At 42.4% G+C, this 25641-nt stretch overlaps 1 pseudogene; it reads left to right on the top strand.

Moving 5' to 3' along the window:
• The first annotated feature begins 3503 nt into the window (after nt 1–3503).
• LOC145879581 (angiopoietin-1-like) lies at nt 3504–15504 on the top strand (annotated as a pseudogene).
• The last annotated feature ends 10137 nt before the right edge of the window (nt 15505–25641 follow it).

Genomic DNA, 25641 nt, shown 5'->3' with positions numbered 1-25641 from the left:
GTTGTTTAGGCTGTCTGGGAGCAAGACATCCTGGGTCCGCGGCGGGGCTGGTTTTCCTTTTATAGTCCGTGATTGACTGTAGACCCTGCCACATACCGCTCGTGTCTGAGCCGTTGAATTGCGACTCTACTTTGTCTCTATACTGACGCTTAGCTTGTTTGGTTGCCTTGCGGAGGGAATAGCTACACTGTTTGTATTCGGTCATGTTTCCGGTCACCTTGCCCTGATTAAAAGCAGTGGTTCGCGCTTTCAGTTTTGCGCGAATGCTGCCATCAATCCACGGTTTCTGGTTTGGGAATGTTTTAATAGTCGCTGTGGGTACGACATCGCCGATGCACTTGCTAATAAACCCGCTCACCGACTCAGCGTATTCGTCAATGTTGTTGTTCGCGGCAATGCGGAACATATCCCAGTCCACGTGATCGAAGCAATCTTGAAGGGTGGAATCCGATTGGTCGGACCAGTGTTGAACAGACCTGAGCGTGGGAGCTTCCTGTTTTAGTTTCTGTCTATAGGCTGGAAGCATCAAAATGGAGTCGTGGTCAGCTTTTCCGAAAGGAGGGCGGGGGAGGGCCTTATATGCGTCGCGGAAGTTAGAATAGCAATGATCCAGGGTTTTGCCAGCCCTGGTAGCGCAATCGACATGCTGATAGAATTTAGGGAGCCTTGTTTTCAGATTATGAGACAAAAACTGATGGATTCAATCATTGCATAATGTACTTTAGTTCATTAATCTGCACTTTATTCAAAATGTAAACTCTTTCAGAAATGTGTTGGTAAAATTAAAATTATGAATGTATACATTTTTATTATTAGTATAGTGAATATATTGCCCATGTTATTTTAGCCATCAAAGACCCGTACTCGTATTCCTCTGCGGTGGGTCAGGGAGGTGGGACCCCATTTGCTTCCTACAGTGAGGGACGCATCACAGCAGTCAGAGTGTGGGAGACCAACAACAACTACTACTACTACTACTACTACAGCAACACCTACATCAGCGGGTGAGCAGACCCTGACCCATGAACAGACACCACTGACTCAGTCCAACTACACTACCCAACACACACCACTGACTGAGTCCAACTACACTACCCAACACACACCACTGACTCAGTCCAACTACACTACCCAATAGACACCACTGACTCAGTCCAACAACACTACCCAACAGACACCACTGTCTCAGTCCAACTACACTACCCAACAGACACCACTGTTTCAGTCCAACTACACTACCCAACACACACCACTGACTCAGTCCAACAACACTACCCAACAGACACCACTGACTCAGTCCAACTACACTACCCAACAGACACATTCTTTCTATATTTATTTTGAAAATCCTTCTCTGTTTCTTAGGTTCCAGCTGAGATACGGCTACAACTGGTCTCCTGTGTTTGGTCACGATGCTGGTGAAGAGCAAGAGATGGAGCCGTTGTCCAGCTGTCTGGGAAGTACAACCATGGAAACTACATCTACAGCTTGGTGTTCACCACCAACAGGGGGCGCTCTCTGTCGGCAGGCCAGCCCTTCCACGTCTCCTTCAACCTCTACCCAGCCAACATGGGCAATGAGCTGAGGCTGCTCACCGGTCGCTTCAACGGTGCCGGCATCACCTCCATTGGAGCCCACTGGGGATTGGTGTACACTTGCTCTTTGGGATGGTATCCCAGATACAGATTAAGCCTAGTCCTGGACTAGTTAATTTCAATGTTGATTCTCCATTCAACATGCTTTTATGTCCAGGAAACTTAATCTGGGTCCAGGAAACTGACCCTATATGTTTGGACGGGTTTTTGACATAGACGCTGACAGAATTGTTTTTCATATCACTATCTGATGGGTGTTTCATGAGAATTTAAACTGAATGAATTTGAATGTTTTGAGTACTTTGGAAGTATTTTTGAAGTGATTCCTCACTTGAAGCAGTACAAAAATACTTCTAAACATTCAAATTCATTCAGTTCAAATTCTCATGAAGCGCCCATCAGATCATGATATTAAAACAGTCCTGTCAACGTGGGTCACAGACCACATGCGTTGTTACACATCATTTGAGGTTATCACAATTTATCACAATAAATGAATGAATCATATGGGATTTAAAGGATTAATTATATATTTTATTAATTGAACAATCAAATATTATGGGGAGATAATAGCGTCTCAGGGTGCTTCACCTTCACTATTTTGTACACGCTGTATTAGTTATTTGTTGTTCCTTTTCTGCTACATCTACTTATGGACATTTTAATAAAAAGAGGGTTGGCTTAGATTGTTGACAACATGTCAACTATATTTTGTCTTCAAATGTTTATTGAAAACATAAATACATTTTCACAATGAGCACAAATACATTGTTACAGTTGTTGGTTAACTAGCTATCGAATTTTAGCCATATAAGCATTGACATGAAATCAGTCAAAACACGACATGGTTTCAAGAACAAGATAAAACTAGCTAAAAATAGCCACCTACGATTGCCCACATGGCAGATTGTTTGTCATTGTTGCTTGCTATCTGATGGTTCAGAATCATAACAAAGTATCAAGAGTCAGGCGCAGGACATCGAGAATGAGTAATAAAGGTCTTTACTCAACAAAACAACAAAATATTCCACATAGGAATGCAAACTCAGCTCACAAACATACGCGACAGCTTAACACGGAACAAACACTCACAAAACCAATGGGGAAACCAGAGGGTTAAATAGGGAACACTAATTAAGAAATGGAAAACAGGTGTGTACAATGAAGACAAAACAAATGGAAAAAGAAAACGTGGATCGGTGGCAACTAGAAAACCGGTGACGACGACCGCTGAACGCCGCCCGAACAAGGAGAGGGACCAACTTTGGCGGAAGTCGTGACACAAAGCACATTTTCATGACGTTGTCAGACAACTTATCTATCAGACACTAATCCTATAAATGTGTTTGCATTAATCATCCAACACATTTCTTTTTTATTGTGACATGGCATCATCTTCTGTCGTCTATCCATGGAATTAGTTCACTGTGCCACCAGTATGGAGCTTGCGTGTCATGTTCTTTTACGCAGTCACAGTTGTTCATTTTGTCTATTCAAACAGACCCCATTTTAAAAGGAAACAAACACTCATTAAGATCAAACACTTAACAAGACAGAGGATAGAGTTTTGGTGATGCTGAGAATGGAACGATTTTTTGGAACGTTTTCTTAACGTTCTGAGAACGGGATGTATGTTTTTAAATAACATTTTTATAACATTCTCTGAACATTACAAAAGTTTTCTTGTGTTTTTTATGGAAAGTTTTCTTAACGTTCTTGGAACAATTTGAGAACATTACTTTAAATAGAACCAAGAGGAAACCTGTAGGAAACGTTATGCTGAAGTACTGAAATTCCCACAGAAGGAAGTTGTTTCTTAACGTTCTCTGAACTATGTGAGAACATGTTCAATGTTAAGCCAGTTGGAGAACATTCCTAGAAATTAAATGTGAGTGTGCAGAACACCCTGAGTCTGGCGAGAGAGGTAAATCCCTAAACATCCCTTCATACCTCTGTGTTTATGTGTCAGATTGAGAGATATGTGAAGGACAGTCTGAATGTGGAGATGGCTCAGCTACAGCAGAGTGCTGTCCACAACCACACAGCTGCCATCTTGGATCTAGGCACCAACCTCCTGACCCAGACTGCCCAGCACACACGGAAACTGACAGACGTAGAGATCCAGGTGCAGTATGAATCATATACAAATATCCCTCTCCAAAGAACATTCAAGTGCATGTTATGATATCAGTAACACTTACTATTTAATCATGTAGCCTACTCAGCAATTATCCTCATTTGATTGGATGAATAGGCCTATGAAGTACATTAAAATACATGGTGCCACTTTTAGCCTATATAGATGTCTATACACTTGACTGGGTGAATATGAATGATAGTAACAGCTTCCTGATGGACAGGTGTTGAATCAGACCTCCAGGCTGGAGATTCAGCTCCTGGAGAACTCTCTGTCCACCAACAAACTGGAGACCAAGCTCCTCCACCATTCTACAGAGATCAGCAAGCTACACGACAAGAAACAGGTCAAATCAACATGAATGATTTTCTTCCCATGAACAATTCTGTCTTGATTTATTGGCTGACTGACTGATCAACTGATTTTCAAATCACTTGTATTGATCAGGCTCTTGGAGCAGAAGATGCAGGAGCTGGAGTCTGGGCACCATGAGGAGCTGGTCACCTTACAGGAGGAGAGGTCCAGCCTGCAGCAGATGGTAGCCAGACAGAACAGTGTGATCACAGAGCTACAGACCCATCTGGACCAGGCCCACTGGCAACAACAGTATCCTGCTTAGCCAACAACAGCAGCTCACTGGACACCGTCAACAGTCTGCTGAAGCTCTGCTCTATGGACAGAGGGTCTGGAGGTACTGGATGGATACTGGGGCCAATGTTTCCTGTTACAGAAAGTATAAATAAAATACTCTGGGGTATGAATATCATAGCATAGATAGTAATTATTTGCAGGAAGAAGGAGTTGAATTTAAAAACTCTAGGTAGGGTTAAATACAACAGAGGTACTGGAGGATATATTGTGCCAAATGTTCACAGGTTTAGACAAGATATTCTCTGGGCACAGATAAAGCCTATAACTGGACTAAGAAGGCTGGACTAACCCAGTGAGCACCGGCTGATGTCCATGGGCGTTGAGAATAGGTTGAAACTTGGTCCGGACCCGGCCTTAATTTCAATGTCCACATGTTCTAAGTTCATAAGAAGATGCATTCCAGAACATAAGAACCTGTTCTAATAGGAGCTGACCCAGTCTGGGCTGTTAATTACATAAGAACCTATTCTAATAGGACCTGACCCAGTCTGGGCTGTTGATTACATAAGAACCTGTTCTAATAGGAACTAACCCAGTCTGGGCTGTTGATTACATAAGAACCTGTTCTAATAGGAATTGACCCATTCTGGGCTGTTGATTACAAAGGATTTTGGATGCATTCAAATTGGAGCCTAGCTGATAATGTGTTTGCTCTTATTTAATTATCTATTTAAACAGTGGTCCCAAACAGCAACCTTGCCTTTAAGCAGAGCGATTCATCTCATGAGGAGAGAAAGTATCGGGACTGCTCTGAAATCTTTCAAGCTGGCTTCAACAACAGTGGAGTATATACTATTCACATCAACACACAGGAGACCAAAAAGGTACGGAAAACTTGATATTATCTTCAATAAATATTAGAGGGGGAAAAGAGATGTAAATTCTATTAGCAGAATGTGTAATATAGAGGCATATATTAGATGATATACGCAGGCCTGGCTTTACCTCTGCATGGAAACAGCAAAAACAGACATGAAAAAATAAAAGGCTGCACTTTTTTTGACTGTAACCTACTTTAGTTAACTTGCAAGTGAAGTGGCAGCAATTAATATACGGTACTCTAAAGCAGCTTGCCAAAAGATTCAACAACAATATCCCAGGAACATGTCAGGTATTGGCTGGCTGGCTGGCTGGGTGATATGCTGGAGCTGGAAATACTCTTGGCTGGCCTCTTCAGCACAGCTACACAGCAGATGTCCTCCTCCTCAGTAGTGTCCTGCCAAGCCGCAGATGGCTGACTGGCAACAGTGTGTTGCTGTCCATTATCAGCTGTGCTGCTGTCAGTGTCCATGGTTACACTGAGCTACGTCCCTGGGCTTAGGACACATTCCGTCATTGTGGCCTGACCATGGTACACAAAACTAAGGACCAGGGAGCCTCATCTACAGGAGTCACTCCTTTTACAGGAAACAGTCTTTATTGTCATGATATGCACTGCATGTGTGAGAGTAGTGTGTAAGCTACTCATGTCACTGTCTTTCTGTCTCTCTCCCTCTCTGTAGGTTTACTGTAACATGGAGGCAGCAGGGGGAGGATGGTCCGTCATTCAGAGGAGAAAAGACGGAACCATGGACTTCCAGAGGACATGGAAGGAGTACAAGATGGTGAGGAGGACAGGGTGGGGATATCCTCACAGCATTCTTCTGATGTTGGTGAATACATAGCACCAGGGATTAACATGGGTAATCAGGATCCCGGGGACTGTACAGGTAACACTTTTCGACGTTTACCCCCCAAAAATACATGACAAGACCCGGGAAATTACAATAAAATTCCCCAATGTCTGCACTAATGAAATCCCTCAGCAAAAGATTAACATAAACATTTATTGGACATTATCCAAACAGGTTGTCACATGGAAGCCTTTAGTCTAGCATGTTTGACACAAAGTCGCCATAAATTCAAAGCGCACGCATAATTGACACTGCCGGTCACGCTGGACTGCACACACGACCCCGAATACAGTTAATAAACCCTACAGGAAACCCTACAGTATAGCCTATTAAAGAGCGTGTGTGTCACGGGTGTGCATACTGGTAGCGAAGTCAGGTGCAGGAGAGCAGAGAGTTGTGAACAGGCGCACACTTTACACTTTATTTAGGCAGGAGCAAACAACAGACGGACGCAACTGCGTCAAAACCTCCAGCAAAAATGGCAAAAGTGCAAAGCGCGAAAACAGTCACAAAAGCTATAGTTTACCAAAGAAATATACTTCGTGAAATAAACACGGATCATGGAAAACCAGCCTGGCGCGTCACATAAAACACGTAACACAAAACAATTCCACACAAAGACATGGGGACGGGGGGGGGACGGGACGGGACAGAGGAATATATAGCAGTGTAAACAGTCCTCGTTAAGATGCCTTGATATTTAAACTATTTCCACTTCCTCTCCCTGTTATTCATGAGCTAATCTGCTTTCTGTATAATCATCAACTTGATTTAGCCAAATATGGGAGATATTCTGTCATCGTTGAAGGAGGTTATCTAGCAAGTTTAGCAACTTTGGTCATTTGACTTTTGTTTGACTGCCGTTACAAAGAAACAACACTATACTCAGAGTGCGCTCTGTGGGGCTACTTCTGAAATGCGCTGGCGATCAAAGATAGAATAACTATCATGACTAAATGTACATTTAATTTGCTCTGAAATCTTTCCATAGTGGCGCAGCCAAGCCGACAAGGTGGCACAGCACCCCTCTTATTTGGGGAGAACCTTAGCATAGTGACCATCTTGGTTTTAAAAGGGCACGTCTGATTTTTGCAGTATTTCCCAGGACTCTCGAGATAAATAGGAATTATTCCCGGTATTGAAACTTGGTAGATTTTTGGGAAAATATGAATCTCTACATTGCAAAACATTCCACCATATGAATGTATATGTCAAACTACAACAGAAAAAGGAGCAAGTACAAACGCATAGCACAAAACAGACTTTGTGCATCCCAAGTGGCACCGTATTCCCTATATAGTGCACTACTTTTGACCAGAGCCCTATGGGGAAATAGGGTGCCCTATGGGACCTGGTCAAAAGTATTGTACTTTAAAATGAATATGGGCCATTTAGGACGAATCCACTGTGTTGCCACTGCCAGCCCCATTAGGCCTTGACAGAGCCCCGTGGCTAAAAAGGCCTTGGCCTCTGGGCTGAGCGAGAGGGGACTGTCCTCCTGTCAGGGGCTAAGGAAGTGTGGAGTATAGCCTGGCAAAGACGCTGGCATACAACGGGTATGTGTTGGCTCGGTGACCCCTCTTTTGGGAGTGTTTCATAATGACACTGATGGCCTCTGATTGAACACTTCTGAGAGAAAATGACAGGAGAGAGGAAACTGTTTAAGTTGAGTCTAAACATGGTGTTCTTAGATCACCATTCAAATGTTGATATATTGTAAAATGTCTCTGGTAAAGAAAGATTAATTCCACGGTCTGGTCTAGTACTGGTGCTGCAGAATCCAACCTATCGCTCTATATCTCTCTCTGTCTATATCTAAATCTCTATCTCTTTATCAATCAATCAAATGTATTTATAAAGCCCTTTCTACATCAGCCGATGTCACAAAGTGCTATACAGAAACCCAGCCTAAAACCCCAAACAGCAAGCAATGCAGATGTAGAAGCACGGTGGCTAGGAAAAACTCCCTAGAAACTCAGCAACCTAGGAAGAAACCTAGAGAGGAACCAGGCTATGAAGGGGGGCCAGTCCACTTCTGGCTGTGCCGGGTGGAGATTATAACAGTACATGGCCAAGATGTTCAAAAGTTCATAGATGACCAGCAGGGTCAAATAATAATAATCACAGTGGTTGTAGAGGGTGCAACAGGTCAGCACCTCAGGAGTAAATGTCAGTTGGCTTTCCATAGCCGATCATTCAGAGTTAGAGACAGCAGGTCCAGGACAAGGTAGCACGTCCAGTGAACAAGTCAGGGTTCAGTAGCTGCAGGCAGAACAGTTGAAACTGGAGCAGCAGCAGGTGGACTGGGGACAGCAAGGAGTCATCAGGCCAGGTAGTCCTGAGGCATGGTCCTAGGGCTCAGGTCCTCCGAGAGAAGAGAGAAAAGAGAGAAAGAGAGTTAGGGGGAGCATTCTTACACAGGACACCGGATAAGACAGGAGAAATACTCCAGATATAACAGACTGATCCTAGCCCCCCGACACAAACTATTGCAGCATAAATACTGGAGGCTATATCTATCTCTCTTATCTCTATTTCTCTATCTATATATCGCTCTCTCTCCATCTATCTACCTCTATCTATGTCTCGCTAGCTATATCTCTCTATCTATATCTCTCTCTCTATAGGGGCAGCAGGTAGCCTAGTGGTTAGAGTGGGGGGCCAGAAACCGAAAGGTTGGTGGATCAAATCCCCGAGCTGACATGGTAAAAATCTGTCATTCTGCCCCTGAACAAGGCAGTTAACCCACTCCTAGGCCATCATTGAAAATAAGAGTTTGTTCTTAACTGACTTACCTAGTTAAATAAATATATCGTTATCTACTCATCTGTCTGTCTCCCTCAATTCACCACTGTCAAAAAATTGTAAAACAGAACGTAGTTATTTAAAAAAAGAGTAAAACACAGAACATAATTCTTTACAAAAAGAGTAAAACACAGAATATAATTCTTTAGAAAAAGAGTAAAACACAGAACAAAATTCTTTAAAAAAAAGAGTAAAACACAGAACAGAATTCTTTAAAAAAAGAGTAAAACACAGAACAGAATTCTTTAAAAAAAAGAGTAAAACACAGAACAAAATTCTTAAAAAAAAAGAGTAAAACACAGAACAGAATTCTTTAAAAAAAGAGTAAAACACAGGACAGAATTCTTAAAAAAAAGAGTAAAACACAGAACAGAATTCTTAAAAAAAGAGTAAAACACAGAACAGAATTCCTTTAAAAAAAGATATGACATTCATTATTTTTCTATAGCACCATGTGTTGCTGGGACAAGGCCCTGCGACAGACTAGTGTCCTGTCCAAGGGGTGTACTTGTACATCAAGCTGCCTTACACTACAAAAACAGAAGACAAGGCTTACAAGTGTTCCTGTGCTGTTGTGTTGTTGCAGGGCTTTGGGAGTCTGTTTGGAGAACACTGGCTGGGGAATGAGTTTGTGTTCCTGCTGACCAGTCAGAGGCCCTACAACCTGAGGGTGGAAGTGACCGACTGGGACGGACAGCAGGCCTTCTCCCACTATGGCCGTTTCTACATCGGCAGCGAGAAGCAGAATTACAGGTAGGATACCAGCAATGTGTTCTGGGCCGTATTCTTAGAGTCTCACAGTAGGAGTGCTGATATCAGCTACAGATGTAGGATCTTAATTTGATCACTCTTTTGTTGCTGAGAATTTTCCTGCACAGAAGGAAATGCTAACTTGTGGTGTATTTGAGTTTTAAAAAAGCTTCTAAAGTTTGTCATTTCCACTTTGAAAACCCAGACTTGATTTGCCCTAAAGAAAAATGTTTCAACCCCGACATAAATGTGCATTAATTAAAATCCACATAATAATTCTGATTTCCTGTTGCTGCAGGATTATTTTCCTGCTCTAGCAAACTGGCTCAAATTAAGATCCTACATCTGTATGTACCCTAAGCGGAGGAAATTAAGTTTTGTCGTATCTCTGCGCATTGTATCGTACCTACAGTACAGTTTTTAGGATCATAGGACATTCTCCACTAAATACGCCCACATTTCTACTTAAATAGTCACTCAACTACTCAACTGTGGTTGCCTATACTTGCTTGAGGACCTGCAGTATATTTTTAATGAAGTGGGAATGAGATATTGGACTTTGTTCTATCACTGACAATGATGTGCTTGGTGTTGTATTTCCATCACAGTAACGATGGAGAGGCACTGGTGGCTCTAATCATGATTTGTAATCAATGAATGTATACATTTTTCAGTTTGCTTGACTTCTTTGTCCATAACCTTCTGATTGAGGCTTCTAGGACTTCAGCAGATCATAATTCTTACTTTTTCATTTATTGTCTCTTCAAAAACATACTGGACAATCTTTTTGAGTTCTGGAATGGAATCAATTTTGGTCTCTAGATTCTTATTTCATGGCCATTCTGCAATACTTGTCATGGAGATGGTCCAAAACAAACTACTGTCACACAGCTTCTTAGGGAAAGAGAGGCTCTGCCTCATTTCACAATGCCATTACTAACTAAATAAAATGTAAGATCGTAAAAGGGAATTATATATTTCCTAGAATGATAACCAGCAAGCTTTGTCTCAATCTGATTTAGTTCACCCACACACGGACGTGTGATCACACAAACAAACACACTTGTACCATTTGTTTTTTTACCTGGCTCACATTTTTACTAACCAGTTAAACAAAGAAGGATGGAAGGAAGGATGTACAAAGACCTATTAGAGTAACTCTTGAGTAGTATTGAGAGGGAGAGTAAACAGAGTCCATCAGTGGAAATTGAAAAGTAATTTACAGTACATAGCAGTCAGTATATACTGTGTTATCCGTTATTGGGAATGTATGTAAATAAATACCATTATTTTAAACATGGCTTATAGAGGAAGATCACAGCCTTTAAAAGGAAAGCTATTCTATGGAGTGTGGCATTAAATGGGCCTACAGCTCAAATCCAATAAAATGTTACTGGTTGTGTACACAAGGCTTGTGTTCCTAGCTCCAACAGTGCAGTAATACCTAGCTAAATGCTTGTGTTCCTACCTCCAACAGTGCAGTAATACCTAGCTAAATGCTTGTGTTCCTAGCTCCAACAGTGCAGTAATACCTAGCTAAATGCTTGTGTTCCTAGCTCCAACAGTGCAGTAATACCTAGCTAAATGCTGGTGTTCCTAGCTCCAACAGTGCAGTAATACCTAGCTAAATGCTGGTGTTCCTAGCTCCAACAGTGCAGTAATACCTAGCTAAATGCTGGTGTTCCTAGCTCCAACAGTGCAGTAATACCTAGCTAAATGCTGGTGTTCCTAGCTCCAACAGTACAGTAATACCTAGCTAAATGCTTGTGTTCCTAGCTCCAACAGTACAGTAATACCTAGCTAAAGGCTTGTGTTCCTAGCTCCAACAGTGCAGTAATACCTAGCTAAATGCTGGTGTTCCTAGCTCCAACAGTGCAGTAATACCTAGCTAAATGCTTGTGTTCCTAGCTCCAACAGTACAGTAATACCTAGCTAAATGCTGGTGTTCCTAGCTCCAACAGTGCAGTAATACCTAGCTAAATGCTGGTGTTCCTAGCTCCAACAGTGCAGTAATACCTAGCTAAATGCTGGTGTTCCTAGCTCCAACAGTGCAGTAATACCTAGCTAAATGCTGGTGTTCCTAGCTCCAACAGTGCAGTAATACCTAGCTAAATGCTGGTGTTCCTAGCTCCAACAGTGCAGTAATACCTAGCTAAATGCTTGTGTTCCTAGCTCCAACAGTGCAGTAATACCTAGCTAAATGCTGGTGTTCCTAGCTCCAACAGTGCAGTAATACCTAGCTAAATGCTGGTGTTCCTAGCTCCAACAGTGCAGTAATACCTAGCTAAATGCTGGTGTTCCTAGCTCCAACAGTGCAGTAATACCTAGCTAAATGCTTGTGTTCCTAGCTCCAACAGTGCAGTAATACCTAGCTAAATGCTGGTGTTCTTAGCTCCAACAGTGCAGTAATACCTAGCTAAATGCTGGTGTTCCTAGCTCCAACAGTGCAGTAATACCTAGCTAAATTCTTGTGTTCCTAGCTCCAACAGTGCAGTAATACCTAGCTAAATGCTGGTGTTGCTAGCTCCAACAGTGCAGTAGTATCCAACAATACATAAGAATACACACACATCTGATAGCAAGATGTTGTCGATAGACATGGTCGCCCTGTTCATGGCTCCTAAGCAACTTTGCAGCTCTTCAGACACACTGGGTTTCAGAGAGCCAGGCTGCCTTCCATAACTACAGTACTTAATGTGACACAGAGTCACTGTACAGGAGCCAAACACCTGGTCACCATAGCAGCCAAGCCACATTAATGATCAGCCTGAGACTTTGATGGGTCAGATATATGACCACACAGAGGACCACAGATAAATAGAGACGTTATAATTGATGAACACCAGTGTTCAGGTCAAGTTCAATTGTGATATGTAGTAATTTATTTCATGATCTGTGTCATTCATAGTCGTGTAATAGATTAATTAATTGAACAATGTTTGTTAAATACGTTAAGATCATAGAAAATGTGGTTTCGTGCTGTGAGGCCTGATATGTTGAACTAATCAACCCTCTCAAAGTGACTGTTGTACTGTATATATAATGGTCTAACATAGACACAGTATTCAACATAGACACAGTATTCAACATAAACATAGTATACAAGACCACTGACTAAAAATAGGGTCTCTCTCTTCCGTGAATTATCCATCACCTGGTTCTGGCAAGACCTCAAAGATGTCTGACTCATAAACCACAGTTGGAGCTGCTGCTGCTTGACATGCAGTACAGTAGATAGGGACAAACAATGCAGGAGGGAGTGCAAAGGGTTCACAAGGAAGTACACATACAGCTTGAGACAAACGAGGAAACCGACAATGTCCTCATAAACCAGGATTTTCTTTATAAAAGCAACAGGTGTGATTGGTTTTAATATAGCGTACGAGAATTTCAAAGACACTTATTTGGAAGGGTACATATTCTTTGTAGTAGATTAGAAGAACAGTGTGGCGGTGAATTTATGTCCTCAAACGTTCACACAGTGAGAACAAGGGGAGGTACATTTTTGCCTTAAGTAACAATCTGTCTCATGTAACCATTTGAAACGAAACATATAATATTAAATGGAGTGTCTTGGATTTATGTACAGAATAATATGAAATGCTCTGAGACCAGGTTGCAAGGGGCGGTACATATTATTTTGATTAGAAGAACAGCGTGGTGGTGAATCTCTGTCCTCCAGCGTGCACACAGTGAGAACAAGAACAAAGCATTCTGCAGCAGCTAAAGGACACTAGCATTGTGCTTCTGCTTTATTTCCCTCTGTGTTTCCCTGGCGACTGTGTCAGGCTGTTCCTGAAGAGTCACAGTGGAACGGCAGGCAGACAGAGCAGCCTGGTCATCAACGGAGCAGACTTCAGTACCGAGGATATGGACAACGACAACTGCATCTGCAAATGTGCTCTCATGCTTACCGGGGGTATGTCTGAGGTTAAAGTCCACATTAACCCCTAAACACATGCACTCTGTATGTACTCCTGTAGAACTGAAATGATTGGATAAGTAGAAGCTATAAGACAACAACAACCACCCACCCAGACTATGCTAGGTGAAGCATTTGTCATTTTGGTAAAACATTTTCAACCCATTGACCTCCCTGTCACCCTCACCCACTTTATCTCCGGTCTAGAAGAACTACAGAGCAGGCCAGAGCCAGTTAGTATGTATTCAGCATTGTTACTGACATATCAAAGCAGAGAATGGTATCTCAGCTGGTGAAGCCAGGTGGCAGCCCTCAGCATTTTACAGAATGATGGACACATGCCATGGCTGGTTTAGAAGTCCAGGGAACTGGCCAGCAGAATAAATCAAAATGACAGTGAAATTCCTATTAAGAATGAGAATCTACAATCTCATCAGGATTTAGATCCAGAATGTACATCAGAAAATACACAACAAACATACGTCTTTATCCTCTTATCAATGTCTAGACCAGCATTTCCCCCCCCCAAGTAGCTGGTCTAAACGTGTTGGGCTCACAGAGATTGTTGTAGACTATTTATGTTTTGTTAGTTGCCCTCATACTCCGCTCTCACCTGTAATGAAAGGTCAGAGGTCAGAATGGGGCAAAGCTATCCAAAGAGAGGAGTGCTGGAGTCTGCTCTAGTGTTGACATTTTTACATTTACATTTTAGTCATTTAGCAGACGCTCTTATCCAGAGCGACTTACAGTAGTGAGTGCATACATTTCATACATTTTTTTCTCTGTACTGGTCAAGTTCAATTGTTGACTACTTGGCGTTGCAACAAAGCTATCCAGAGATAATCAGAGGTTACAGGGAGGTCACACAGTGATGACTTTGATAGTTCTCTGATAGTGTAACATCAAGCCTAAAATCTATTTTCTTTGTTTCTCTCTGCCTTTCTCTCTATGCCTTCAGGTTGGTGGTTCGATGCCTGTGGACCATCGAACCTGAACGGGATGTACTACAGTCATGGTCAGAACATGGGTAAACTGAATGGGATCAGGTGGCACTACTTCAAAGGGTCTAGTTACTCTCTCCGTGCTACCACCATGATGATACGACCAGCAGACTTCTGAGAGGATCTTTTGGTGACTGTCGTTGGGTACGTTGTCCAGAGACATATTGGCATCATTAGCCATGTTTCCATCAAACTGTTTTTATGCGATAATGTACTGTCCTGTTGCATAAAAGAAAGTCACAACAGGTGTGACGGAAACACAAAATACAAGGTGGGATAATTGCTTGTACTTTGACTTGAGAAAAATTAGCAACATAATTTTGCTTTCTATGAGGAACTTGGATTCTGACTTTCTGGTGCTTACATGTCCTCTTGAAAGATATTGATTGTTTGAGACAGTATGCTTGAGCACCAGCTCTGCAATGAATCAAACTGTAGAAGTGGGTTACATGAAGAGGATATGAATGTAAGACTTGGTGCTTTTGAAAGACTTTCATTTGTCTCGCTTTCATTTCTCTTTTCATTTGACTCTCATTTGTCTCTCTTTTCATTAGTCTCTTTTCATTAGTCTCTTTCATGTATCTGTTGTGTATTGTTCTTCTATGGGTAAGGTATTCCTGTTAACACGTTGTGAATCAGTGTACTGCTCTCTTAGTCTGCACAGTGGGCAGAGATGCCTGATGGCCTAGACTGGATACACTTAAGAACACTGTTATGGATATTATTTGCCTATACAGTGGATTGCTGGTGTGTGTGTGGAGTGTACTGTGTTCTAAATCATTATGTTTAAGGCAAGGTGTCTAAGTGTGTCTCACCACACTTGAATATTTAATGGAATAGAGATAAATAATTGATGTCTTCACTTTCATGTAAGTTTTGTACTAATTTGCAACATCTATTGGGGCCTTTGTTGAACTTTGTGTCAATGACAAAAGTACTTTTTTTGTGCCATGAATTAAAAATATTCCCCCTAAAAGCAGTGCCAAGCATTTTTCTGCTCCATAAAGTAGTCCAACAAGCTAGACACTGCAGTGACTTCATGAACTTAGGTGATGTGAACTTCTGGCTCTGGGGTGGATTTTCCTATTGTTATGACGTTAAGGTCAGTGACAGACAGAGAGACATAACCATTCCATTCTATTCTGCAGGCTGCGTGTCAGGCAGGGAGGCTGTGGGTGGGAACCATTCTGAATGTCAGTATCGGCTACTCTTGCCAGATGGGACATTTTTGTCTCCACACACAGGTGTGTTTTAGAGATATGAAATATTTTATTTTTTAAATGGCACCTTTATTTAACCAGGTAGGCTAGTTGAGAACAAGTTCTCATTTACAACTGCGACCTGGCCAAGATAAAGCAAAGCAGTGCGACATAAACAACAACACAGAGTTACACATGGAATAAACAAGCATACAGTCAATAACACAATAGAAAAAAAGAAAGTCTATATACAGTGTGTGCCAATGGCGTGAGGAGGTAAGGCAATAAATAGCCCATAGTAGCAAGTAATTACAATTTAGCAAATGAACACTGGAGTGATGTACAGCTGCAGCGATCGGTTAGCTGCTTGGATAGCTGATGTTTAAAGTTAGTGAGGGAAATATAAGTCTCCAGCTTCAGTTATTTTTTCAATACATTCCAGTCATTGGCAGCGGAGAACTGGAAGGAAAGGCGGCCAAAGAAGGTGTTGGCTTTGGGGATGACCAGTGAGATATACCTGCTGGAGTGCTTGCTACGGGTGGGTGTTGTTATCGTGACCAGTGAGTTGAGATAAGGCGGAGCTTTACCTAGCAAAGACTTATATATGACCTGGAGCCAGTGGGTCTGGCGACGATTATATGTAGTGAGGGCCAGCCGATTAGAGCATACAGGTCGCAGTGGTGGGTGGTATATGGGGCTTTGGTGACAAAACAGATGGCACTGTGATAGACTGCATCCAGTTTGCTGAGCAGAGTGTTGGAGGCTATTTTGTAAATTACATCGCCGAAGTCGAGGATCGGTAGGATAGTCAGTTTTACTAGGCGGCGTGAGTGAACTAGGCTTTGCTGCGAAATAGGAAGCCGATTCTAGATTTAATTTAGGATTGGATATGTTTAATATGAGTCTGGAAGGAGAGTTTACAGTCTAGCCAGACACCTAGGTATTTGTAGTTGTCCACATATTCTAGGTCAGAACTGTCCAGAGTAGTGATGCTAGTCGGGCGGGCGGGTGCGGACAGCGAACGGTTGAAAAGCATGCATTTAGTTTTACTAGCGTTTAAGAGCAGTTGGAGGCCACGGAAGGAGTGTTGTATGGCATTGAAGCTCATTTGGAGGTTTGTTAACACAGTGTCCAAAGAAGGGCCAGATGTATACAGAATGGTGTCGTCTGCGTACAGGTGGATCAGGGAGTCGCCTGCAGCAGGAGCGACATCGTTGATTTATACAGAGAAAAGAGTCGGCCCGAGAATTGAACCCTGTGGTACCCCCATAGAGACTGCCATAGGTCCGGACAACAGGCCCTCTGATTTGACACACTGAACTCTGTCAGAGACGTAATTGGTGAACCAGGCGAGGCAGTCATTTGAGAAACCAAGGCTGTTGAGTCTGCCGATAAGAATAAAGAATAAGAAAGATAGATAAGAAAGCCTTGGCCAGGTCGATGAAGACGGCTGCACAGTACAATCTTTTATCGATGGCAGTTATGATATCGTTTAGTACCTTGAGCGTGGCTGAGGTGCACCCGTGACCAGCTCGGAAACCGGATTGCACAGCGGAGAAGGTACGGTGGGATTCGAAATGGTCGGTGATCTGTTTATTAACTTGGCTTTCGAAGACTTTAGAGAGACAGAGCAGGATGGATATAGATCTATAACAGTTTGGGTCTAGAGTGTCACCCCCTTTGAAGAGGGGGATGACCGCGGCAGCTTTCCAATCCTTAGGGATCTCGGACGAAACGAAAGAGAGGTTGAACAGACTGGTAATAGGGGTTGCAACAATGGCGGCGGATAATTTTAGAAAGAGAGGGTCCAAATTGTTTAGCCCAGCTGATTTGTACGGGTCCAGGTTTTGCAGTTCTTTCAGACCATCTGCTATCTGGATTTGGGTGAAGAAGAAGCTAGGGAGGCTTGGGCAAGTAGCTGCGGGGGTTGCGGAGCTGTTGGCCGGGGTTGGGGTAGCCAGGAGGAAAGCATTGCCAGCTGTAGAGAAATGCTTATTGAAATTCTCGATTATTGTGGATTTATCGGTGGTGACAGTGTTACCTAGCCTCAGTGCAGTGGGCAGCTGGGAGGAGGTGCTGTTGTTCTCCATGGACTTTACAGTGTCCCAAAACCTTTTGGAGTTAGAGCTACAGGATACACATTTCTGTTTGAAAAAGCTAGCCTTTGCTTTCCTGACTGACTGCGTGTATTGGTTCCTGACTTCCCTGAACAGTTGCATATCGGGGGGACTATTCGATGCTATTGCAGTCCGCCACAGGATGTTTTTGTGCTGGTCGAGGGCAGTCGGGTCTAGAGTGAACCAAGGGCTATATCTGTTCTTAGTTCTACATTTTTTTTAAAATGGGCATGCTTATTTAAGTGAGGTGGTGAGGAAATTACTTTTAAAGAACGACCAGGCATCCACGACTGACGGGATGAGGTCAATATCCTTCCAGGATACCCGGGCAAGGTTGATTAGAAAGGCCTGCTCGCAGAAGTTTTGCCATTTATGAATGTGTTATTCAATGCATTTCTATGGGCTTTAGCAGCCAAAATCAATATTTAATAATTTTTTTAATTTATTTTGGGGAATACCTAAAGGGGCCCTAAAATTCTAAATCAAATAGCTAAATGATCCATAGTATGACCACCTTAAAACAATTCCATATATCAGTTTACACCCCCCACCCATTGTCCTAGACTCTAAAGAAATAAACATTTTGGCCCTATTGCTTCTAAATTTAAATTCAATAAGCGGACATCTATTTGGCAGTAGCTTAGTACTGATTATAGGACACAAGAGTTGGTTCAACTTTTTAAAGCTGTTTTATAACATTTCAAGTTCAAGAATGGTTGGTAGTTTGTAAAGTCACATTTCACAATTCAAATGTTTATTTTATTCCCCCCAGGAAACAGTGGTTGACCTGACAGGTAAAATGCCTTAGTTGTTTTTGTGAAATACTATAAATACCAGGTTAAAATAATTTCAAGTTTTACCATTTGAAGTGAAATGGATTGAGAGTTGAATTGAGTGAAATGAAAGGTCTTAAGTATTAATGAATAATGGGCTGCTGATGGTATTTTTTTCTCTGGCTTTGCTTGATCTTTTCGATATTAAATCAAATGTATTTGTCACATGCGCCGAATACAACAGGTGTAGACCCTACCGTGAAATGCTTACTTACAACAAAGCAGTTCAAGAAATAGAGTTAATAAAATATTTACTAAATAAACTAAAATAAAAAAATGGAATCAAGCAAAAAGTAACACAAATGTACATAACAATAACGAGGCTATATACAGGGGGTACCAGTACCAAGTCAATGTGTGGGGGTACAGGTAGTTCGAGGTAATTTGTAAAGTGACTATGCATAGATAATAAACAGCGAGTAGCAGCAATGTAAAAACAAATGGGGCCATACACACTACCCTCTGTAGCGCCTTACGATCAGATGCCGAGCAGTTGCCAGCTGTAGAATTTTTTTAGCATCTGGAGACCTATGCCAAATGTTTTAAGTCTCTTGAGGGGGAAAAAGTGTTGTCATGCCCTCTTCACAACTGTCTTGGTGTGTTTGGACTATGATGGTTTGTTGGTGATGTGGACGCCAAGGAACTTGAAAATCTCAACCCGATCCACTTCAGTCCCATCAATGTTAATAAGGGCCTGTTCACCCTTATTTTCCTATAGTCCATGATCAGCTCCTTTGTCTTGCTCACATTGAGAGAGAGCTTGTTGTCCTGGCACCACACTGCCAGGTCTCTGACCTCCTCCCTATAGGCTGTCTCATCATTGTCGGTGATCAGGCCTACCACTGTTGTATCGTCAGCAAACTTAATGATGGTGTTGGAGTTGTGCTAGGCCATGCAGTCGTGAGTGAACAGGGAGTACAGGAGGGGACTAAGCATGCACCCCTGAAGGGCCCCAGTGTTGAGGATCCAATTGGGACAATTGTGCACCACCCTATGGGACTACCAATCATGGCTGGTTGTGATACAGCCTGGAATCAAACTAGGGTCTGAGATGCAGTGCCTTAGACCGCTGTGCCACTCAGGAACCCCAAATACAGTGCAGAGCCAGCCAGGAGCTGAAACTAGAGTCTTCTTGTTGCCTACCCTTACCACCTGGGGGCGGCCCGTCAGGAAGTCCAGGATCCAGTTGCAGAGGGAGGTGTTTAGTCCCAGTGTCCTTAGCTTAGTGATGAGCTTTGTGGACACTATGGTGTTGAACGCTGTAGTCAATGAACAGTAATCTCACATAGGTGTTCCTTTTGTCCAGGTGGGAAAGGGCAGTGTGGACTGTGATTGAGATTGCGTCATCTGTGGATCTGTTGGGGCGGAATGCGATTTGGAGTGGGTCTAGGGTTTCTGGCATGATGGTGTTGATGTGAGCCATGACCAGCCTTTCAAAGAACTTCATGGCTACCGACATGAGTGCTACGGGGTGGAATTCATTAACTTCTTCAGGCTATTGGGCAGTATTTGGAAGATTGGATGAATGAGGTGCCCAATGTAAACTGCCTGTTACTCAGGCCCAGAAGCTTGGATATGCATGTAATTGGTAGTATTGGATAGAAAACACTCTAAGGTTTCCAAAACTGTTAAAATAATGTCTGTGAGTATAACCGAACTAATATGGCAGGTGAAAACCCGAGGAAAATCTGTCCAGACATTTGTTTTTCTAATTTTCTCTTCTCACCTCTGATTACAATGGCTGGGAATGTGAATATAAAAGGAAGTCCTCCCAGATTGCAGTTCCTCGGGCTTTCACTAGATGTCAACAGTCTTTAGAAAGAGTTTCAGGCTTGTTTTTTGAAAAATTTGCTAGAATTTGTAGTTTTCTAAGCGGCTCCCATTTTGGCTGTAGTGTTTGTACTGCGTTCAGGTGAGTGCGCATACTTCGTTATTTATCTCCGGTAATGGTCTCTGGTATTCTCTGTCTTAAATGTTATTGTTTATTTACATAATAGGGTACCTGAGGATTGATTAGGAACGTTGTTTGACTTGTTTAGAAGAAGTTTATTGGTAACCTACGGGATTCATTTGTATGCATTTTGAACGAGGGAAACCGGTGGATTACTGAGTCTAGCACGCCAATGAAACTGACTTTTTTGGGATATAAAGAAGGACATTATCGAACAAAAGGACCATTTGTTATATAGGTGGGACCCTTGTGATTGCAACCAGATGAAGATCTTCAAAAGGTAAGTGATTTATTTTATCGCTATTTCTGACTTTCGTGACACATCTGCTTGGTTGGAAAATGTATGTAATGCTTTTGTGTGCAGGGCGCTGTCCTCAGATAATCGCATGGGGTGCTTTCGCCGTAAAGCCTTTTTGAAATCTGACAAAGTGGCTGGATTAACAAGACGATAAACTTTTAAATGATGTATGACACTTGTATTTTCATGAATGTTTAATATTACGATTTCTGTCATTTGAATTTGTCGCTCTGCAATTTCACCGGATGTTGGCCAGATAAAATCCATTTTTAGCCTAACATGAAACATTTTGTTAACGGCTTGTGTCATGAATTCCGTCTCCTTCAACTTTCGACGAAACATTCGATGTAATTACTCACACTAAACTTACATTTATCTAGTCATGGTTGGTTTCATTGCAATCCTCTGTTTGTTAGTAACACAACCCGACTTCATGGTTCTATTTGCGGGACGTATTGACCGAAAGGAACTGATTTGAACACACAAAACAATGACCTCATTGCACACCAATGATATGACCAGTGCTTCGTTGATTGACTGTATTTCGGCCCAATGACCACTGATTGTCTTAAAATCTAGCTTGGTAGATAGCCAATGAGCTGAGGTAAACGGCAATGTGTGATGGTTATATCCGGGAAGACTAGCCCTTGCTTGAAACTCGAGCGTAAAGACACTCATTCGCCATTGAAAATTTTACCTGAAGCAGCCACGCTGGTTACACATAGCAGTATTGTTTCGAGAGCATTTTCCGCAGTTTTATCTGAAGAATTATGGCAACTAAATCTGGGAAATCAAAGGCAAAGTCTAGGTATACAGATCTACACGATATTATCGACGAAATTGATAGAGAAAGTGAGACGGAATTACTACAAGATGAGTCAGATAGTGACAACAGTTTTGACTCGCAAACCGAGGAGATGTTTTTGTACGGAGAGGATGCAGTGTTGGACCGGTAGGTACTTCTCATGCCGTTGTTTGAAATTAATAATATCAAATATTATTCATTTGAGTTGTTTTTATTTTATTTGCCATATATAATAAGTAATGAAATGTGTAATGAAATGTGTAAAGTACATATGGCTCTACATTCTGTGTGTGTGTGTGTGTGTGTGTGTGTGTGTGTGTGTGTGTGTGTGTGTGTGTGTGTGTGTGTGTGTGTGTGTGTGTGTGTGTGTGTATATGTATGTGATTGGGTACCCTCCTCTATATATAATCTGTGCCTGTGTTTCTGTATGTATGTATGTATGTATATATTAGATATTTTTAACATGTATTTTATCTAAACATGGAATGGGGTAGAATGGAACAACACCTCACCATAGTGATTGGGTTCCCTCCTCTATATATAATCTGTGTCTGTGTGTCTGTGTGTCTGTATATATTAAAACATTTTAACATTTATTTTATCTAAACATGGAATGGGGTAGAATGGAACAACACCGCACCATAGTGATTTGGCTCCCTCTATATATAATCTGTGTCTGTGTCTGTCTTTATTTCACAGTCCCACCGATTCTGACTGGGAGCCCCCACTGCCAAGGTGCCCATCCCCCACTGAAGCTGGTTCATCCAGCCGGACCCCTGCTGTCTCCGGCTCCACACCTACCCCCGTCCGGCCAGGTGTGAAGTCAGTGAAGTCAGTGACAAAGAAGCGGAGGTGGGGAAGAGATAAACCTGCAAACAGAGAGGAAGAGGGTCATTGGCACTCTGTGCTGGAGGAGGATGTCGAGCCACTTCCTCCAACATTTAGACCGAAAAGGCCACCAGGACCTCAGCTGGACATGACCTCAAAGTACAGCCCAATTCAACTTTTTCAGCTGTTTTTCACCTCATCAGTTGTTGATTCCCTGGTGTTGAACACTAATAAGTATGATGCTAAGAAGCAGGCAGGCAAGAAAGAGGGATGGAAGCTCATTTCCATGTCAGATCTGTTTTGCTACCTGTCAATGGTTATTTACATGGGTCTTGTGAAGCTGAAAACCCTGAAAGACTACTGGAAAACTGCTCCCCTCTATCAACTGCCTTTCCCCTCCACTGTCATGTCATGCAAAAGGTTTCTGACAATCTCACGGGCGCTTTATATCAGTGACCCAGAAGTTGATGAGGACATCGAGAAGAAGCGAGGCACACCAAGGTTTGATAGGTTTTATTTTGTGGAGCCTCTCTACCACAGTGTGGTTGAGGCCTGCAAGACCTATTTTCAGCCCGCCCAGAACCTTTCCATCGATGAGAGGATGGTAGCCTCAAAGGCCAGAATTGGCCTAAAACAATACATGCGTAACAAACCAACTAAATGGGGTTACAAACTGTTTGCTTTGGCTAATTCTGCATGTGCATACACGTGCAATTTTTTTGTTTATGAGGGGAAGAGCAGTTTTGCGACCGGTAAGGGACTCAGTTATGATTCCGTTATGGAGTTATTAGATTTTCAACTGCTGGGAAGGGCTTCAAACTTTTTGTGGACAACTTCTACACAAGCCCTACCCTGTTCACAGACTTGAGGAAGCTGGATGTGTGGGCTTGTGGCACCATTCGGACCAACAGAGTGGGCTTTCCGAAAACCAAGGTGAATGACATGCCTAAGCGGGCTGAGCGGGATACCATGAGATGGATTCGCCAAGATGGCCTGCTCTTTGTGAAGTGGATGGATACCAGAGAGGTGGTCATGTGCAACACCATCCACAAGTCCTTCAGTGGCGATCACGTCGTCAGGCGTGTGAAGGATGCAACTGGGGCATGGACCACCATACATGTCCCCATTCCTGCAGCTATAAAGGATTACAACAAGGGCGTGGGAGGTGTGGACCTGTCAGATGCGCTGATAGGTTACTACAATGTTCTCCACAAGACATTGAAATGGTACAATACATTTTTCTATCATTTCATCGACATTGCTGTGGTGAATGCCTTCATCCTCCAGAAGAAAATGGCTAAGAGCTGTGGACAGCCCCCCCATCTCACAGCTAGCCTTCAGAGAGCTGCTCATCCAGGAGCTTGCTTGCTACAGCAAGTCCACTGCATCACCTTCTGTCCCCTCTACCTCTGTCCCTTCTACTCCTTCAACCAGTGGTGTTCACCTGCCCAAATTCATCTCTGCAGGCCTGAATGTGCCTCAGGCCAAAAAGGGCACAGTAGGGAGGCGTCGGTGTGCACTTTGTCACAGGAAATGCCCCATCACCTGCACCACTTGTTCAGTAACCTTCTGCTTTACAGCAGAAAGAGACTGCTATGGGGCATGTCATCAGCAGCACAATATTGTGTAGAGGACTGAGGGTCTTCACAATATTGTACATTATACATTGAATGTGTGTAAATAGTTACCCTTGTTATTTAATTTTTTTTCAAATTTTCGTTATTTTTTAATTATTTGTATTTTTTTTGGGGGGGGGGGTGTTAGAATAGCATTTTAGTATTTTGTATATAGTTATTTACATCAAAATGTATCACTGTACCAATTTGGCCACTTGGGTACATTTGGGCAACTTGTGTGGGACACCTGGGTGACTACATGCTCAATGTCATGTAGCGCACTCATTCCTGAAGATATCTGTCTGAAACTTTTCTCAAATACTTTTGCCCTCTCATGTTCTGCATCGAAATTATCCCCAGCATCATATCTGAATGTTTGGCTGTTCTTGTTCAGTTGAAAGATGATGCAACAACAATAAAAAACAGAAAACATATGTTTATTTCCTTGTATTTTCTTCTACCAGATCTATTGTGTTATATTATCCTACATTCAATTCACATTTCCACAAACTTCAGAGTGTTTCCTTCAAATGATACCAAGAATATGCATATCCTTGCTTCTGGGCCTGAGCTACAGACAGTTAGATTAAGGTATGTCTTCAGGCGGAAATTGAGAGAAGGGGGGTTTATCCCAAAGAAGTTAATGCCATTGGATGAATCCCAGAACATATTCCAGACTGTGCTAGCAAAACAGTCCTGTAGCGTAGCATCCGCGTCATCTGACCACTTCCGTATTGAGCAAGATACTGGTACTTCCTGCTTTAATTTTTGCTTTTAAGCAGGAATCAGTAGGATATAATTATGGTCAGATTTGCAAAATGTAGGGTGCGAGGGAGAGCTGTGTGTGGAGTAAAGGTGGTCTAGAATTTTTTCCTCTGGTTGCACATGTGACATGCTGGTAGAAATGAGGAAAAACAAATGTAAGTTTGCCTGCATTAAAGTCACTGGCCACTAGGAGCCCCGCTTCTGGATGAGCATTTTCTTGTTTGCTTATGGCCTTATACAGCTTGTTGAGTACTGTCTTAGTGCCAGCATCGGTTTGTGGTGGTAAATAGACAGCTACAAATAATATAGATGTGAACTCTCTTGGTAGATAGCGTGGTCTACAGCTTATGTCTATCACTGATAAGCTACCCAGGAATCAAATCAAATGAAAGTTTGTCACGTGCGCCGAATACAACAAGCGTAGACCTTACAGTGAAATACTTACTTACAGGGTCTAACCAACAGTGCAAAAAAGGTATTTGGTGAACAATAGGTAAGTAAATAAATAAAAACAACAGTAAAAAGACAGTGAAAATAACAGTTGCGAGGCTATATACAGTAGCGAGGCTACATACAGGCACCGGTTAGTCGGGCTGATTGAGGTACTATGTACATGTAGATATGGTTAAAGTGACTATGCATATATGTGAACTGAGAGTAGCAGTAGCGTAAAAGAGGGGTTGGCGGGGGATGGG

The sequence above is a fragment of the Salmo salar genome, chromosome 05 (genome assembly GCF_965601325.2).
Source record: "Salmo salar chromosome 05, fSalSal1, whole genome shotgun sequence".
NCBI lineage: Eukaryota > Metazoa > Chordata > Actinopteri > Salmoniformes > Salmonidae > Salmo > Salmo salar.
The sequence above is the reverse complement of the archived record's forward strand: the minus strand, read 5'-3'. Positions and strand labels throughout refer to the sequence as shown.